This window comes from Dipodomys spectabilis, unplaced genomic scaffold (genome assembly GCF_019054845.1).
Source record: "Dipodomys spectabilis isolate Male_0828 unplaced genomic scaffold, ASM1905484v1 ptg000362l, whole genome shotgun sequence".
NCBI lineage: Eukaryota > Metazoa > Chordata > Mammalia > Rodentia > Heteromyidae > Dipodomys > Dipodomys spectabilis.
The window spans coordinates 1,989,006-2,007,166 of record NW_024871039.1 but is presented as its reverse complement, the minus strand read 5'-3'; positions in this window follow the sequence as shown (position 1 = coordinate 2,007,166).

Sequence of the window (18,161 nt, the reverse complement as noted above, 5' to 3'; positions counted from 1 at the left end):
CCAACTGTAATTAGTCATTAATTTTATTCCAACCTCATTTCCCAGATCCTTCTGAGTTTCTTAAGGGTCTGTATAGTGCTTCACATTTTTAGATATGTTTTAACATCGATGCATCCAATGATGAAGACACATTCCTTAAGTCACCATTTTGATGACTGAAAATAAACCAATCTGCAATCTCACTAGATGGCAATTTTCTGGTTTTAAATTCTTTTAGATTAAAATTGATGCTGGACAACAAACATTCTGTGTACAATTTTATATTTTCCTAATTATTTCACTATACTTCCCAATATTATATAAAGTTAAAACATTATCATTTACTTAGTTTTAGGATTTCTAAAACAGTCAGAGTAATAGTTCTATTCATTCACAATTTTAAGATAATAGAGTGTCCATTATGACCAAGTGAGATATTTAAAATTTTTTATTTGTAGTCCTTAAAGGTTGTGCTGGGGAATCAAGTCCAGTGCTTCATGTGTCTTAGTCTACTGTGGGCCTCTGATCCTGATGTGACCCGTGGTCTTGTTTTCTCACAACTGGAATACAGAAAAATTTCACTAGGAAGGAATTATTACTTGCTTACTTTCTCCAATATCTCTCGCATACAGAAAAGTAATATAATTCTAAACTGACTGAAAATGGTGTTCCTATTAGAGTAATTGTTTATTTTTTGTACCCCACTCTTCACTAAGTCTTGTCCCTTTCCTATCCCCCCTTCCCATAAAACTTGACTGGATCCACTGGAAACCCACTTCCAGTCAGCCTCATCCTTAAAAAGCTCAACCTTAACTAACCTACCCCTGGTAGTCCTGCTCTAAACTTTCAAAGGCCTGACTGCAACCAGAATCCTTCTTGAAAGTCCTCATCTGCTACAGGGAATGCCTTCTTCCACTCCACCCCTTCCTGGAATCCCTGCTCTGCACCACCAGAAACCAGGCCACATCCATATCTCCTCCTATGATCCACCTTGCTGCACCAAGAACCCCGCCTACATCAGGCTCCTCCCTCTAATCCTAACTTCATCCAACAGATACCCCATCCCTAACTATTCTATTCCCTCAAAGTCCCATTGCTCCCATATTCTATTACCTCCAAGCTCCTCCCGTCCCTTTCATACCCCACTCCCAACCAGACTTCTCCCTCGACCCCTCTTGGTTTCATCAGAAACTCCATCCATAACTAGTCTACTTCTAAGTGGCCTAACGTCTCAAACCCAGCCCTGAACCTACCTCTTCCCACAAAGCCCTTCATGCTACACCAAAAACTCTCCACCACTCTATAACTGCCCTTGTAGCACCGCCTTGGTTGAGCAGAAGCATCTCACACAGCCCATCTCCTGCCTGGAAAGCCAGCCCTGCTCCACCACAGGCCCCTCTACCTCCCATATCTACTCTCTCAATGGTTGCATTGTTCCTGATATGAATCCCCCCTTATTGGATCCTCCCGAAGATCCACAACCTACTCAACCAGTTACCCTGCCCATAATTACCCTACACCTCTGTAGACCTTCCACTCCTTCTCAAAGTCCCTCTTCCAATTAACCCCATCGCTCCAAGCCCTGACCTACTCTAGAAAACCCCCACTAGACAACCCCACCACACTATCCCATCTCTCGACACCCACATTGCTCCACTGCAAACCACTGCATCTGTTGGCCTCCCTCTGGAAGCCTCACCAGGCTCAAATGTAAATCCCTGTCCCTTCATAGTCCCTTTTTGAAGGTTGCCTTGCCCCACTGGAAACCCTGTCCAAAGTCTAATGTTCTGCATTGCAACACTAAAATCCCCACCCAACCTTACTCCTCTTTTCGAAGTGGTGACTGGCTACACCAGAAACCCTGTCCTAACTAGTCTAGTCTACTGGATCCTATCCCTGCTCTCACCAAGCTCTGGTCCGCAAAAATTCCTCCATACATTGTTTCTACATCCTGCTCTGCCAGAAACCCCACCTCCACCCTAACACACTTCCCAAAGGCCTGCCATTCTCCAACAGAAACCCCGCCCCTTACTAGCCCACTTTTTCCTAGTACCGCTCTGCCCTCTCACAGACCCTGAAAAGCCTCTCCCTCATAGCTCCGCATTCCTGCACCAGAATGCCTTCATTCTCTTCCATGCCTTATGGGAAACCTCACCCTACATATCCCACCAGGGCTCACAGTGCTACACGTCAACCCCTCCTCTAAGTAACCTCCTCCTTTGTAGCCTTGTTCTTCCTTTTCAACGCTCTGTCCCAAAGAGCCTCTTCCCCAGTGACCATGCCTTCTTCCACTGAAAACCAATCCACCTACCAGTCTCCATCCTTAAGTCCCACCTACTCCACAAGAGACCTTGCTCCTAACAAGTCTAGTCTTTCCTGTCCCCTCCCTCCTGTCTCACAGCCCTACACAGACTGGCTTTCACCCACAAAGCCCCGCCCTGCTCTACCACAGAGACTGTGCCAATCCCAACTCCTCCCTTGAACCAGAGAGGGCTCCACGAGAAACCCCACACCACCTCATCCTTGAAGTTCCCACCTAGTAAGTTTTATTACAAATGTGATTTTATAATGGTCACAGAATTCATACTAATCAATATGATAAGAAAGCAACAAAAATTAGATAGCTATTAGATGCCTTAATGTGGTTTGGGGTTCTGTTACTAGGCAGATACACATTGTGTGAAAATGTGTGAAGATGATTCCTCTAACTGGAAAGCATACTTTGAAGTATCAGTAAGGTTTTTTTATACAGGTAGAAGGCCAGAAATAAAAATGTATTTGACATCGTAACAAAATCATGATGAAGACCCTACCCAATGTGGTTTAAATTTTCTAATGAAAGGAACTTAAGCATATTTAACTGCAGACTTTCTGAAGACTAGAAGACAAAAATATAAGAAATGCCCTCTAATACCATGGTTCTGAAAACAAAACAAAACCAAGGAAAGACAACATAATGAGACAGAAGGGAATGAGGAACTTGTACATGTGATATAGAATGGAAAAATACACTGAATCAGGTAAAAATAATTTTGGTCACAATGCCTTGTTGTTCAATATATTTCATTGTATATACTGTTCTTTGTTAACCTGTGACTTAATAAAGGTCTCAACAGGGATCTGCCAAGGTAATTGTGTAGTTAGTCAATTTCATCATTTCAAGATCATCAGGATGATAAACTCCCACATATATTAACATACATGCAACAGCACTAGACATACATTCTCATTGTTCCAACAGTTTAAGGCAGACCTGTATTTAACACAAGCTTTATATGTGGTATGCTATGGTTTTTTCAGGCTTGATACAAAATGTCTCTGCCCAGAAGTAAATGATGGTATTTATAGCTAAAATGATTTAGGGTCATTGTTAACTTCTAACGCATGCTGAGGTTTTTATTTATACCTCTGCTTTTCCCTTTCTTTTTTCCTCCCTTCCTTTCTTCTCTTTTCTTCCTTTCTTTTCTTTTCTTTCTTTCTTTCTTTCTTTCTTCCTTCCTTCCTTTCTTTCTTTCTTTCTTTCTTTCTTTCTTTCTTTCTTTCTTTCTTTCTTTCTTTCTTTCTTTCTTTCTCTCTCTCTCTCTCTCTCTCTCTCTCTCTCTCTCTCTCTCTCTCTTTCTTTCTTTTTTCTTTCTTCCCTTTTCTTTCCTCTTTTAGGAAATAAGTATGAATTTAGATATTTTGTTTGCTGAACAAGTATTCTACCTTTAGAATATCCTTTTTCGATTTATTTACTTTGCTCATAAGTTATCCATTTTGCTGAGGGGCGAACACAGGCTATGTTCCTCACTTCTGTCTGCCAATTAGCGAGGATCACAAATGCATTCCAACATGCGAACTTTTAGGATGACATGAGACTCTTATTATTTTCCTTGCACACTGGTTCTGATCTGTGATCCTCTCAAATTCTACCTCTTCAATTAGTGATGTGAGTTCCAGTAGCCTGCCCTCAGAATAGATCGTCTAAATGAATTATTGAAGGCAATTTCACTTTAATCTCTTTTTTTGCCAGTCCAGGGGCTGTTATAGTTTATTTCTAGACAAATTTGTGTTTATATGCACATTAGCTTTAAAATATTACTTTTCCCCCTTTTTTTCCTTTTTAATTTTCTTGGTCAGGGGGCTTGAATTCTGGATCTGGGCACTGTCCCTGGGCTCTTCAGATCAAGGCTAGCACGTTACAACTTGAGCCACAGTGCTACTTCTGGTTTTCTGGTGGTTAATTGGAAGGAAGAGTGTCATGGATTTCCTGCCAGGGCTAGCTTTGAACTACTAACCTCAGATCTCAGCTCCTGAGTAGCTAGGATTACAGGCATGAGCCATTGGCACCCAGCTAAAAATGTTACTTATTTTAAGTTCTGTGATTTAGTTGAGGGAGTAACATGAGTGTCTAGAAAGTAACTTTCAAGTTATATCTCTAAATAATTTCAGAGTTTAATTTTCATATTTATTACAGTTATTAATAACAGAAACTTCCAAAGTAACAGAATAATCCTTCATTTTCTCCTTACCATAGGTACTATTGGAAGAGAATGAGTGAGATCTAAGACAATATGCACTTGAAATTATAAAAAAAATATTTTGATAGTACATAAATAGCCAGATAACATAACGTGCTTTTCATTTTCTAAAGAAAGGAATGTCATGAAAGTATATTTATTGGCAGGCTTTTCACCTGAAAAACAAAGAAAAAACAATATCATATAAAATCGGAAGAGGATCAGCAACCATGTAAGTGTTATATAGCATTGGAGATTTTAAGACATGAACTGGGTCAGGTAAAGTAATACTTTGGGAAAGTTATCTGTTCACTAAATTTATTCATTGTAATTTTTTATTTTTATTTACATGTCAGTTAATATACAAATGCATACATGTGTGTGCTATATATATCAGCAGTATCTGTCCAGTGAACTGTATGTTTATGTATGGTTAGGTAATTTCATCATGTCAAGTTCATCAAGAAGATGGACTTCCATAAACCTTAACAACCCTGCAACACCACTGCACATGTAAACTTAAGTGTTCACCATTGTAAGCTAGACCTGTGTTTTACCAAATCTTTATATATATGGTGTTATTTTTTCATTTAGTCTTGACACAAAATGTGTGAGCTCCTAGAAATAAATGATGGCATTTATAACTACAATAATTTAGTGTAAATCTTTACATTGAACACATGCTCAGTATGAGTTGTTCTTTCTTTCCTTTTCTTATTTTATCTTTAGGAAGTTGATTTGAGTTTTGATGTTGTGTTTGCCAGACAAGTATTCCACCACTGGAGTCATTCCACCAATCCTTTCTAGTTTAGGTTACTTTGCTTATAGAGTAGCAATTTTTGCACCCAACCCAAAAAGCAGGGATCATGATTGCATTCCATTATCCCTACCTAGTGGGTTGATATGGGTGATACTTTGCTTCCTAGACTGATTCAGAACTGTGATCATCTCAAATTCTCCCACTTTAGTTAATTGTGTGAGTTCCAGTTCTCCCTACTTCTAGAAGATAGGACAGACATAAATGATTACAGGTAATTTGAGTGAATCATTGGCTAACATAGGTGATTTGATATTCAAGTGTAGGGTTAGTTTGAAAGTATAATCACAGTAGTTACATATTTTGCTAAGTAATTTTGGTTCATATTAATAACACATCTTGACCAGAATTAAGGACTTACTTTTGCTGTCTGTCAACTTGTATGTCATTTGGTAAAATAAACTTCATGTCTTCCATGTGGGATAAAGAACTTTTAATGGTCTGATGTGCTGGTTCACATCTATAATCATGGTTAGCAATCAGAAATAAATAGATCACAATTTGAACATAGCTTAACCAAAAATTTAAGAAGTCCCAATCTCAACAAACTAGTGGATCATGTTGAATCATGCCATTAATCTCAGCACCACAAGAGGCTAAGTCTCTGCCTAATACCTATGTCACTTGAGTAACTGGCACTCTTGGAGACAGTCACCTCTACTGATGCAGAAACTGAGTTGAGAGTTAGCAAGAGGAGGGAGGAGTCTGCCCCACCTTCCTAGGGTTGACCTCACAGAATGCAGTGAGCATGCTTGCTTTCCTCCTCCAAATTGCTTGAGATGCCATGCTGCTGAGTGTTCATTATTTGATTCCAGTGACTTGTAGTAGAGGTATAAGGAAACATTAAATAAATTTCACATATGCCAATTGAGCTGCTCTCCCAGCCTGTGAGTTCAACTCAGCAAGTGTTTATTATTTGAGAGTTGAGAATACTGAGGTAGGGGAGAGAGGGAGGGTGAGTGAAAGAGAGGAGAGATAGAGAGAGAGAGAGAGCTGGGCGCTGGTGGCTCACACCTGTAATCCTAGCTACTCAGGAGGCTGAGATCTGAGGATTGCGGTTCAAAGACAGCCTGGGCAGAAAAGTCTGTGAAACCCTTATCTCCAATACCCAGAAGTGGAGCTGTGGCTCAAGCGATAGAGTGCTCGCCTTGAGCTCAAGAGCAGAGGGAAAGTGCCCAAGCCCAGAGTTCAAACCCCACGACTGACCAAAAAAACAAAAAAGAGAGAGGGGGAGGGAAAAAAGAAAGGAAGGAAGGAAGGAAGGAAGGAAGGAAGGAAGGAAGAAAGAAAGAAAGAAAGAAAGAAAGAAAGAAAGAAAGAAAGAAAGAAAGAAAGAAAGAAAGAAAGAAAGAAAGAAAGAAAGAAAGAAAGAAAGAAAAAGAAAGAAAATAATTGAGAATGAATTGTTTGGAGTCAGGAGTCATATGTCAGAGCTACTACCTCTATTTGGTGTTAGGTCTGTTCCAGGTAATGTAGACCCTATGCAGAAACCTTTCCACTTCTTGGCTAAGTTTCAACCCTTTATGTGTTGCCTAGTATTTGGCACACCTGGAGGCAGCCACCTCCTCCCTATCCTGTTAAGTCACAACCTGGTCAGCCTCTGGTCACACTTTCCATCTGACCAGAGGTGAGTCCAAGAACATGAAGTCACATCCAGATCCAGTGTGGTCAGAGTTTCCCCCAAATGGCCACACCTCATCTGGTCCTTCACATAGATACATCCTTGCCTGAGGTTGGGTCACCCCTTTTTTTTTACATGCCTTTCCACCATATATGGCATGGGCAGCAGTTCAGTAAATAAACTTCTTTACCTGACTGAATACCGTGTGGTGTTCTCTTCATTGGCTACCTAATGAAACTCACCTTATTAATATACATTACACTTCAGAGTTTCTAGTTATGAATCCATGGATATTTTTGTGACACATGTGAGATCAGTATCTACAAAACATATTTACCAACATCATTTAACAGTATAATTCTGCCTGGAATCTTTAATAGCAGCTTAATTAACCATAAAGTCTATGTTGTTTGCTTTGCTTTGCTTTGTTTTTGCTTAAAGTAATAGAAGAGTTGGTGAGACAATCTGTGTGAAGACTCTGGGTCTGTGTTGGAGGGCCAGAATGATGCAGGCTCTGGCCTCAAGATTATCTGAGGACTGTGTTTGTGAATGTGGAAAGCTATTGGCATGCCGGACTATAGAGGGAATATATTCTCTCTCCCTATCTCAAAGCTCATGTCAGACTCCTGGGAGCTGAGGAAGTAGCTCTTCTACTTACTTAAGCATAGACCAACAGCTAGTCAAGCATTTTCCTTAGTACGGGGAAGTGGTTTGAGCTTGCTCTAAAATAGTTCAGATAAAAATATACAAAGACTTTGTCTCATTGTTTAAGCAAAATTGTTTCTGTTGAAATTCTTTGTGTTAATGTCTCCTGACTAAATCTTGGCAAAGATAAACTTGCTTGTCTTTAAACACCCACTAGCAATAAAACACAGCATGAAGTGGCAATTGCTGTTTGCACTCTGGAACCCCTGTGTCCTGGTGATTTTGCGGCACTTACCCAGGGACCCCAATGCGTTAGACGTTGACAACTGGCACCCAAACAGGGACCCTGCAGTGTTGAATTCAGAAGGGATATTCATGTAAGTACTTTTAATTACAGGGTGATGGGACAAGTTAAGTCTACTCTGTACTTACATATGCTAAAATATTTACTTGCTGCTTATGGTGTAACTATTTCTTCTTTTGACATAGAAATGTGTATTAATGTAGTTAGGGAATGGAATCCTTGGTTCCCCTACGAAGGGACGTTAGATGTTGATAATTGGAAATGAGTAATGTATAATGTAGAAAGAGCTGTTTGAGAAGGGGAAAGGAGTCCTGCTAGATTTTGGTCCATTTGGGCTTTTTTACATAACCTTTTTAAAGCTTTAAATGAGAAAAGATTAATAGCAATCTTAAAGAAAGAGGCCACCCCTTCTATTGTAGATTTACTATTGGACTCTGAGGTTAAGGACGCAATAGATAAGGATGCATCACAATTAACGGAGAAAAAATAAGAGTTAAAGAAGGCTGAAAAGGAACAAACTGAAAGCATCAATAGAATGTCTGTGCAAATGGAATTGATTTTATCAAGATTACAACATATGGAGTTAGAAATTAGCAGGGTGAAAGGAGAATCTGAGAAAGTGAAAGTAAAACAGCCTTCTACTCCTCCACTTGCAGAAGTAATTTTTACCTCGTCACTCCCTCACAAAACAGAGGTCTCAGACAGTGAGTTTCATGATGAAATGCCTATTTTTTCTCATCCTGTAATTCGACCACCTCCTATGAATGGTATAGCTCAACCACCCAGATATGAGGGTGTTGCTGTCCATGATATTGGTAAACGTAAGAAGGCAGTGACGTTGTATGGTCCTCATTCTCATTATGTTAAGGAATTGCTTAATGGGCTTGCCCGACATTACAATAATTTTGCTCCTGAGGACTGGAAGATTCTTTGTAGAGCCTTGCTTAAGGAACCTGAATACCTACAATGGCAAATGTGGTTTACTGAGTTATATACTGAAAGGATTAGACAAAATGCACAGAACAATAATCCATGCCTGCAGGTCATAACCTTTCCCATGTTGAGTGGACAGAACAATATGCAGATGCTCATATGCAAGTGAACTCTCCTGAAGAGATCCATGAGCAGTTATGAGACATAGGTATTGAGGCATGGGAGAGGATTCGGCTGGTAGGAGAGCATTATGGCTCCTGGACTAAAGTAATTCAAAAACCTAATAAACCCTATGTTGAATTTTTATCAAGATTGACACTGTCCTTGGAACGTACTGTTGTGGGAGAGGCTGCACTGCAACAACTACTAGGCATGTTGGCTTATGAGAATGCTGATGAAGACTGTAGACGAGCCCTATTGCCTATTAAAGAATCTGGGGATGTAAATACATATTTAAGGGCGTGTAAAGACATTACATCCGAATCCCGGCATATGCAGTTATTTGCTGAAACTATGGCCACTACCTGGCATGCTTTACAAACCAAACCCTCTAATCTAAAATGTTTTGGATGTGGTCAAACGGGACATATAAAGAAGAATTGTAAAAAAAAATAAAAGGCTACTGATGTTAACAAGAGAGGACCAGGAATTTGCCCTAAATGTAAAAAAGAAAGCAATGGGCAAGAATGTATTTATCAAAAATAGACAATAAAGGAATTCCTATAAAAAATGCTTACCCTATGCAGGGAAACTCTAAATGTAAAAAAGAAAGCAATGGGCAAGAATGTGTTGATCAAAAATAGACAATAAAGGAATTCCTATAAAAAATGCTTACCCTATGCAGGGAAACTCTCCATCTGGCCAGCCCCAAGGCCCAGAATTAATAGCTGAGGGTAGCCAACCATTTTCCTTCCTGGTCCCTGCCACAGCCCACAGCACTGCAATGGACACACCGATTCATTCATCTACTGAGAGGCATATTGGTTTAAAACATGCTTGCATGTAAGTATCAATTACGGACATTAAAAAATGACAGATACCACCTCCCCAGACATACTAAAATCATGGTTTCTAAGTAAGATAGGATTTTATGGTGGTACAAGTGTTGAGATATCTGGATGAGTCTAATCTGTATCTTGCACTGAATTAAGCAGGAAGATATCCAATATCATGTAGGATAAAAATGGTAGTGAGAAGAAATTCCCTTGAGAAAGATATAGGAGCCTGCCAGAAGTATGGAGAAATTCAGATAATTTTGAAGGATTTAGAAATGCAAGCTCAAGTATGTCTCTTTAAGTGGAAGGGCAAAAGAAGGGGAAGAGAAGAAAATAACTGAAAACAGATCATTGTCCCAACTTAGAGTATAAAAAGCATAACCTATAACTTCCAAGTTAAAGAGACACTAATATAATACGTCCTACTTAATTTAGTTACATGCAAAATATTTACTTGGCTTTTTCCCACTTTAATGCTTCAAAATAAATAAAGACTTATAAGACATGTTATGTGATTGTCATTACTTCAACCTGAACACTAATTGTGATGAGCCCTCTTTTTCTCAGTATGCTCTTGGAAAATACTCCCTAAATTGATAATGTTGTGACTGATTAGAGAGTCAGCGTAATGGGTTTAATGCAGTTTTTTTCTCAAAGTATCCAAATATATTGTCTGACGCTGTACTTTGAACACACCTTCACACATGAGCACATTAATTGAAATTGTACATCAGCATTTCCTTGGCACATTCTACTTTGTGCCTTTGTCTTTTTTGCATGTTCCTTTTGATTGCTCTATTTCCACTTCATCTGTACAAACTGCTAAGAACATTGTTCAGCTACCACTTCTTGATTGCAAACACCCAGTCTATGTATGAAGGTACTTTGTCCATGTTAACCAATAGGGTAGTACTCACTCTGAGGAGAAAAGTTCCACAGTATATCTCTATGCCAACATTACAGGGTGTAGAATTTAAGGCATTTTGAGACAAACAGTGATATTAGAATTGAAAGGCTCCTTAAGGACATTTTCTTGGAGCTCATTAGTTTACCCAGGAGAAATATAAATATCCACACACTTTAGAGCTAATTAGTAAGTATCTGAATTAACACTCGATCTTAGATGTTGTGTTATTACAAGTCACCGTTGTATTATTGTTACATCAGAATCCTTCCCTACATGAAAATGTGTATCAGAAAATGAAAGAAAGGCATTAAAACAAAATGTCTTATCTTTTTAGGCATTTAGTCCTTGTGGTGAGGGTAATGTCTGAACTCTTCCATTCAATAAAAGTTTGAAGTTTATAAGAGCACTTCCTACATATAAGAATTTGTGGCAGGTTCATTGAGAGGGTTATTTCAGCGTGGAGATATCCCTAACAAGAATTATATTTAAATAGAGTATATGGCAGTTATGACGTATCAATGGCTATTGAGGCATTTTCTATTCTAAACATGTATGTTCAACCTATAGTTGGTATTACTTGTCCTACATTTATAATGATTAGGCTGATAAGATATCCAAACATATCTAACGATATTTCAATAAAATCCCAAACTGATGTAGATACATGGGTCCCTCATTGGAACTGTAGGGCAAATTAGGCTTGTCTGTGTTATAGTTCAATCCATAATCTCCTGGTTAAACAGTCTTCAAAAATATTCACAGAATATATGTAAGTAAAGGTCATGAGAGTTACATCTGTATAATACTTCTAATGTCAGGATAAAATATTTGTTCCCAACATTTAAAATCAACAGTATCTGTTGAATTCATGGATCTAGAATTTTATGGCTTCACATTCACATCTCAAAATTTCATCAATATGACTTACATCTCTACCATTTCACCAAAACACTGTTCTTATTGAACTTGTCTATGTCCTTTTATATTTCAAATCCAAATAGCATATTTCCTTCAATGTCTCTGTAACAGTTTTGACCTTTTCTTTCTGCCAATTCTTTCCTTTCTTTACTTCTGTAAATCTGTTTTTATTACTTTATTGTTTCCTTATCTCTTTCTTCCAATTTTGTCCGCACTGGTGCTCACATTGCTACACTTCTATCATAATTTTTCTTTTCCTCTTCCCTTTAATAATGCCCCCAATTTTATCATTCTTTTTTTTGGGGGGGTCCGGTTTTGTGGCCTGAACTCTGGGCCTGGACGCTGTCCCTCAGCTCTTCAGCTCAAGGCTAGCGCCCTACCACTTGAGCCACAGCTCCACTTCCGGATTTTTTCTTTTTGCTTATGTGGTGCTGAGGAATCGAACCCAGGGCCTCAGGCATGCAAGGCAAGCACTCTACCACTGAGCCACCTTCCCAGCCCTATCATTCTTTTTAATATTCATGGTCATGGATATTTTGATGATATCTAAACAGTCCTAACTTTGCATCTGTTTAATATAAACTTTAGAACTATTAGGGAGTTTTCCCCTAAATCCATCATTTTCACCTGTAATCCTTATCACCAAGAATATCACTCACACATTTGCTTGGCCATAGATGTAGAACCCTTTAGATTTCTTCTTAGCCTTCTACTCCCATCCATTATATAAACTGAACGATCAAGATTTTCTCAGTTTCTGTTACTAATTTGAATTCTTTTTTTGTTGTTGTTGTTTTGTTGGTCGAGCAGCTGGACCTCTGGGCCTGTGTGCTGTCCCTGTGCTCTTCAGCTCAAGACAAGCACTCTACCTCTTGAGCCACAGCACCACTTTCACGTTTTCTGGTGGTTTTCATTGGAGATCAGAGTCTCATGGACTTTTCTGCCCAGGCTGGCTTTGAACCTTGATCCTCAGATTTCAGCGTCCGGAGTAGATAGGATTACAGGCATGAGCCACTGGCGCCCAGCACTAATATGATTTCTATGTACTCCTTTTCATGCTCCTGACACAAGTCTCTTTTATGTACTCATCACTGGTCACCTAGTCTTAAACAACTTTTTACAAAGTATGTTTTTTTCCCCATAGTCTTTTCATATTGGTCCTCTCCATCAACAAATTATTGCTCCTTGAAAGTATGCAGAGGGAAGAGCTCAGACACAAATTCTAGTATCATTATTTACTCACCACATTGACTGTTGCCCTTACATTTCTCATCTGTAAATGGATGTAATCTACCAGAAATATTGAAGAATACATTTGCTTACTCCTAGAGCAAGAAAAAAGAAAAGTGAAGAGTCCTTACATTTTGCATCTTAGCTTAGAAATAAGGAAAGAGTCAAATTCAGTTTGTTGGCATAAAGTCACAGATTGTTTCATGCAGAAATATAAATAAAATTTACCTCCTGGCTCTAAGGGTTGTGTCCTTTTAAGGCAACTACACATATGTAAGTGGTATTATGTAAATTGGGTCATGTGTCTACATTTGTATTGAAGAACATACTCAACATATCATTGGAAAGCATTGTTTATTGAATAGTATCTATACGAGAATTACTTGAACTAATAACACTAAGTTGACCACTAATCTTATTCCATCAAAATTTTCTTATTGCTTTATGTGTTGCCAAGTTTTCTTCATAAATTTATACATAGATTTTCTTCAGGGAACTGGATAGAAACTAAAACTGACCAAGGATTTCTGCCTAATGAGTGAAGCATGCTTGAGGCATGTGTTGTTACTGTCTAGGGATATATAACTAAGCCACTGGCTATGTGGGTGGTGAAAGGCTTTCTCCTCAGTTCCCAAGGCTAGAACAAACAAGATCATTTGATAACAAAGCACTCAGCTTATTATATTTTATCTATGTGGGATAATAAACATGTGAAAATAAACAATTTTATTTATAAGCAAACAATACCACCAAGAAAAGTGAGTATACATTAGAGAGACTGCAAGAGTAACATGAGAGATTTACTGTCTCACCTGATTATGTGATTGTATTTCTTGATATTGAAACTCTCCTCTTGTTATTCTTATTGTATGTAATCTAACACTGTTTATTATTATGTATTCAATGTGGGAGATCTAGCTTCAAAGATGTCTAAAATTTTTCCTTTTCAATCATATCATTGTCATTATCAGGGTCACTCTGGTCATCATCATCTTCAACAAAATTATTATTAGCATCATAAGTGCTAATTATTGAAAGTCTGGTATGTGTCTATGATTTTGAATTATTTGTATTTTGATTAATAATTTTAATATTACCACTGTGGATGCATCCATGTTAAATTTTGAATAAATAAAGAAAGAAAAAAAACTAAACCATAACAGGTAACTTGACTATGTGATTATAACAAATTATTGAACAGATTTTGGAAGCATTGCACATTTCTAACCAGTAAGAATTAACTTCCTCTCTCCCTGTTATTACACGCAAATATTTAAGGGTTTGAGCAGAATTTTTTCAAGTAATATACTATAAATATTACTACAATATCATGTGTATATCTAAAATTACCTTGAAAATAATATATTCTACTTTCTATTGAAATATTAGTCATTTTACTCTAGGAAACTTTTGGAAAAATAGACTATATATCTTTGAAATGAAAAGAGTAAAAAATAGTAGCATAAAAGGTTTAGAGGGAGTGTATATATTCAGAAATATATATTTATATGTGTGTGTATAAATGTTATGTGTAGAAAGTCATATATTTTTAGAGGGAACTTGTCATCATATACATAAATTTATGTATAGAATTATGTGCATTATAGTGAAACAAACATCTTAAAATGTAACTAAAATTTACAAAAAATCATCAAACCAAGTGCCGGTAACTCATGCCTATAATTCTAGCTCCTCTGTTGGCTGAGATCTAACAATTGTTTTCACATCTAGCTCCGACAGAACATGTTAGATTCTTATCTCCAATTAACCATTCCAAAACAGAAATTAGCCCTGTGCTTCAAGTTGTGCATTGCTGGCCTTGAGCACAAAAAAGCTTAGGGACAATGCCCAGGACTTGCAAACAACAACAACAACAACATGTCTCACATTAATTTCACAAAAGCATTTTTTAACAGTTGTGAACATTTCTTAGAAACATGAATACATGCCCCTGGAAAATTTTAAGTAAAAAGGATAGAATATTTATGTCTATTTTAAAGACATGACTATTTAGGTTGCTTAAGATATTTAGGTAATGATTAGGAATTAAGAATAATGATAGGTAGGTAATAATTGGGACTGTTTTTTATTCTGTTTTATGATAGTAATAAAATGATACTTGTAATGATTATATAAAATTACTTTTGCTTGGTATTTGAATTATAATAAGTAATAAATATTTTTGAAGTTTTTTTATTGTGAAAATACTGTACCAATGGGTTACGATTACATGGGCAAGGTAATGAGTATATTTCTTTTCAAGCATTGTTGCCTCCTCCTTCGTTTCCTCTTCTCATCCCTTTCACCTACCCCCACATTGATCCTCCCTCCCTCCCCCATTCCCTGCCCGAAGTTGTAAAGTTAGTTTTTCGACATAACAAAAAATATGTCCAGATTTCATTGTATTTGATGTTAGTATGATTTGTAGAGGGGAAGAGAAAAAACAAATAGTTTAAATAGGAATACAGGAGGAACCATTGCAACAATGAAATGTACAAGTCATTATGTTGAAAAATGAACTTTACAACTTTGGTGGGAGAGAGAGGATTGGGTAAGGGGAGTCTGGAAAGTGATGGGAAGGGGAAACAAATTCTTGATAAGAAATGTACTCATTATCTTGTCCATGTAATTGTAAACCATCTGTACGGCATTTTCACAATAAAAAAATACCTCTCAGTCCTATCTCTCAACATTACCAGACTTATCTCTCCAATTAAGAGACATAGACTGTCTAGTTGGATTAAAAAGCAAAATCCTTCTATCTGCTACCTTCAGGAGTCACACCATAAAAACAAACACATTTTGAAAGTGAAAGACTGGAACAAAATCTACAAAGCAAATGATCCCCATAAACAGGTGGGAGTTGCAATCCTAATATCAGAAAAAATAGACTTCAAATTAAAATTAGTGAGAAGAGAAAAAGAAGGTCAATACATACTAATTAAGGGATTGCCCCTTCAGGAGGTTATTACAATTCTAAATATCTATTTGTCAAACAACGAAGCATGCAAATTTATCCAAGCAACACTACTTTCCCTCAAAGCTCACATAGATCCAAAGACATTAATTGTTGGTGACTTTAACATACCACTATCCCCACTAGATAGATCAACTCGGCAAAAGCTCAATAAACTGCAGATCTAAACAACTGCAAGGATCAACTAGATTTAACAGACATCTAACGAATATTTCACCCACCAGTATCAGAATACACGTTTGTCTCAGCACCACAGAGAACATTTTCAAAAACTGACCACATTTTAGGTCCAAAACAAAAGTCCAAAATCAGAAACTTTGAAGTTATACCTTGCACTCTCTCAGACCACAGGAAATAAAATTAGAATTCAATGCCAAAAGCTACCAAAGAAATTCCTGTAACACATGGATGCTGAACAACACACTGTTGAATCAAGAGTAAGTCATGTAAGAGATTAGAAAGGAAATTCAAGTGTTTGTGATATTCAACAAAAATGAACACACAATTACCAGCTCCTCTGGGACACAGAAAAGGCAGTACTCAGAGGCAAGTTGGAGATACATGAAACCAACAATTTAATGACACATCTGAACCTCCTTTAAAAGGTGCAGCAAGATAAACCCTAACCCAGTAGATGGAAAGAAATAATTAAAATTAAGTAAGAATTAAATGAATTAGATTCCAAAAAAAAAAAAAAAATAGAAAGAACCATCAAAACAAAGAGTTGGTTCTTCAAAAACATTTACAAAATTGACAGACCCTTAACAAATCTTACCAGAAAAAAAAAAAAACTCACCCAAATAAATAAACTCAGAGATGAGAATAGAAACATCACCAGAGAAACAACCAAGATTCAGAACATTATAAGGAAATACGTCTCAAAACTATGCTAATAAGTTTGAAAACTTGGAAGAAATGGACCTTTTCATAGCAAATATCGACATGCTGAAACTAAACCAAGATGAGTTAAACCATTTTCAGAGGCCCATATCAAGCATTAACATAGAAAGAAAAATAAGAGCAGTCCCATCTAAAAAAAGTCGAAGACCAGACAGATTTACATCAGAATTCTACAAGGCCTTCAAAGCAGAGCTCACACCAATAGTACTCCAACTCTTCAATGAAATTAAAAAGAAAGTTCACTACAGAACTTATTCAACGAGGCCATCAAATCCCTCATCCCCAAACCAGGTAGCGACTCATCAAAAAAGAGAATTTTAAACACATTTCTTTGATGAATATGGATGCAAAACTTCTCAACAAAATTTTGGTCAATTGACTTCAACAATTCATCCAAAAAATAATACACCACGATCAAACAGGATTCATTTCAGGGATGCAAAGTTGGGTCAATTTCCGCAAGTCAATTAATATAATATATAGCAACAACAAGAGCAAGGATAAGAACCACATGGTTATCGCAATTGTTTGAAAAAAAAATAAACATTTGACAACATCCAACAAACCCTTTATGATGAAGGCTTTGGAAAAATTATGAACCCAGGGTCCATTCCTCAATAGAATAAAGGCTGTATATGACAAACCTACAGCTAGCATTATACTTAATGGTTAAAAACTAAAGCCATTTCCTCTTAAATCAAGAAGGGGACAACGGATTGCTGGGTCATAGGAAAGCTCTATGTACAGGCTTTTGAGGAACCTCCACACTACTTTCCAAAGTGATTGAACAAATTTACACTCCCACAACAATGCAGTAAGGTTTCCTTCCGTCCACATCCCGTCCAACATCTGTTGTTATCAGATTTCTTGATTTTAGCCATTTCAACTGGAGTGAAGTGGTTTCTCAATGATGTTTTGATTTGCATTTTTTATAGCTACGGAAGTTGAGCATTTCTTCATGTGTCTATTGCCATCCTTCTTTCCTCTTTAGAGAAGTTTCTCTTTATGACTTTAGCCCACTTATTTATTGTGCAGTTGTTTCTTTGAGGATTTGTTCTTGGGGAGGTTTAATTTTTTGAGTTCCAAGTATATTTTAGATATGAGACCCTTGTCCGTTGTATGGCTAGATATGATGTTCTCCCAAACCGTGGGCTTTCTATTGATCTTGCTAGCTCTGCAATTTCATGCAATCCCATTTGTCCAACCTTTCTTTGATTTGTTGTGTTTCTTGGTCTCTATTAAGAAAATTTCGGCCTGTGCGACATTTACCGAAATGTTCACAAACAAGACCACACTAAAGCTACCAGCACGACTATGTTTATTGCAGCATTATTTACCATAGCTAAGATATGGAACCAACCCAGATGCCCCTCAGTAGATGAATGGATCAAGAAAATGTGGTATATATACACAGTGGAATTCTATGCCTCCATCAG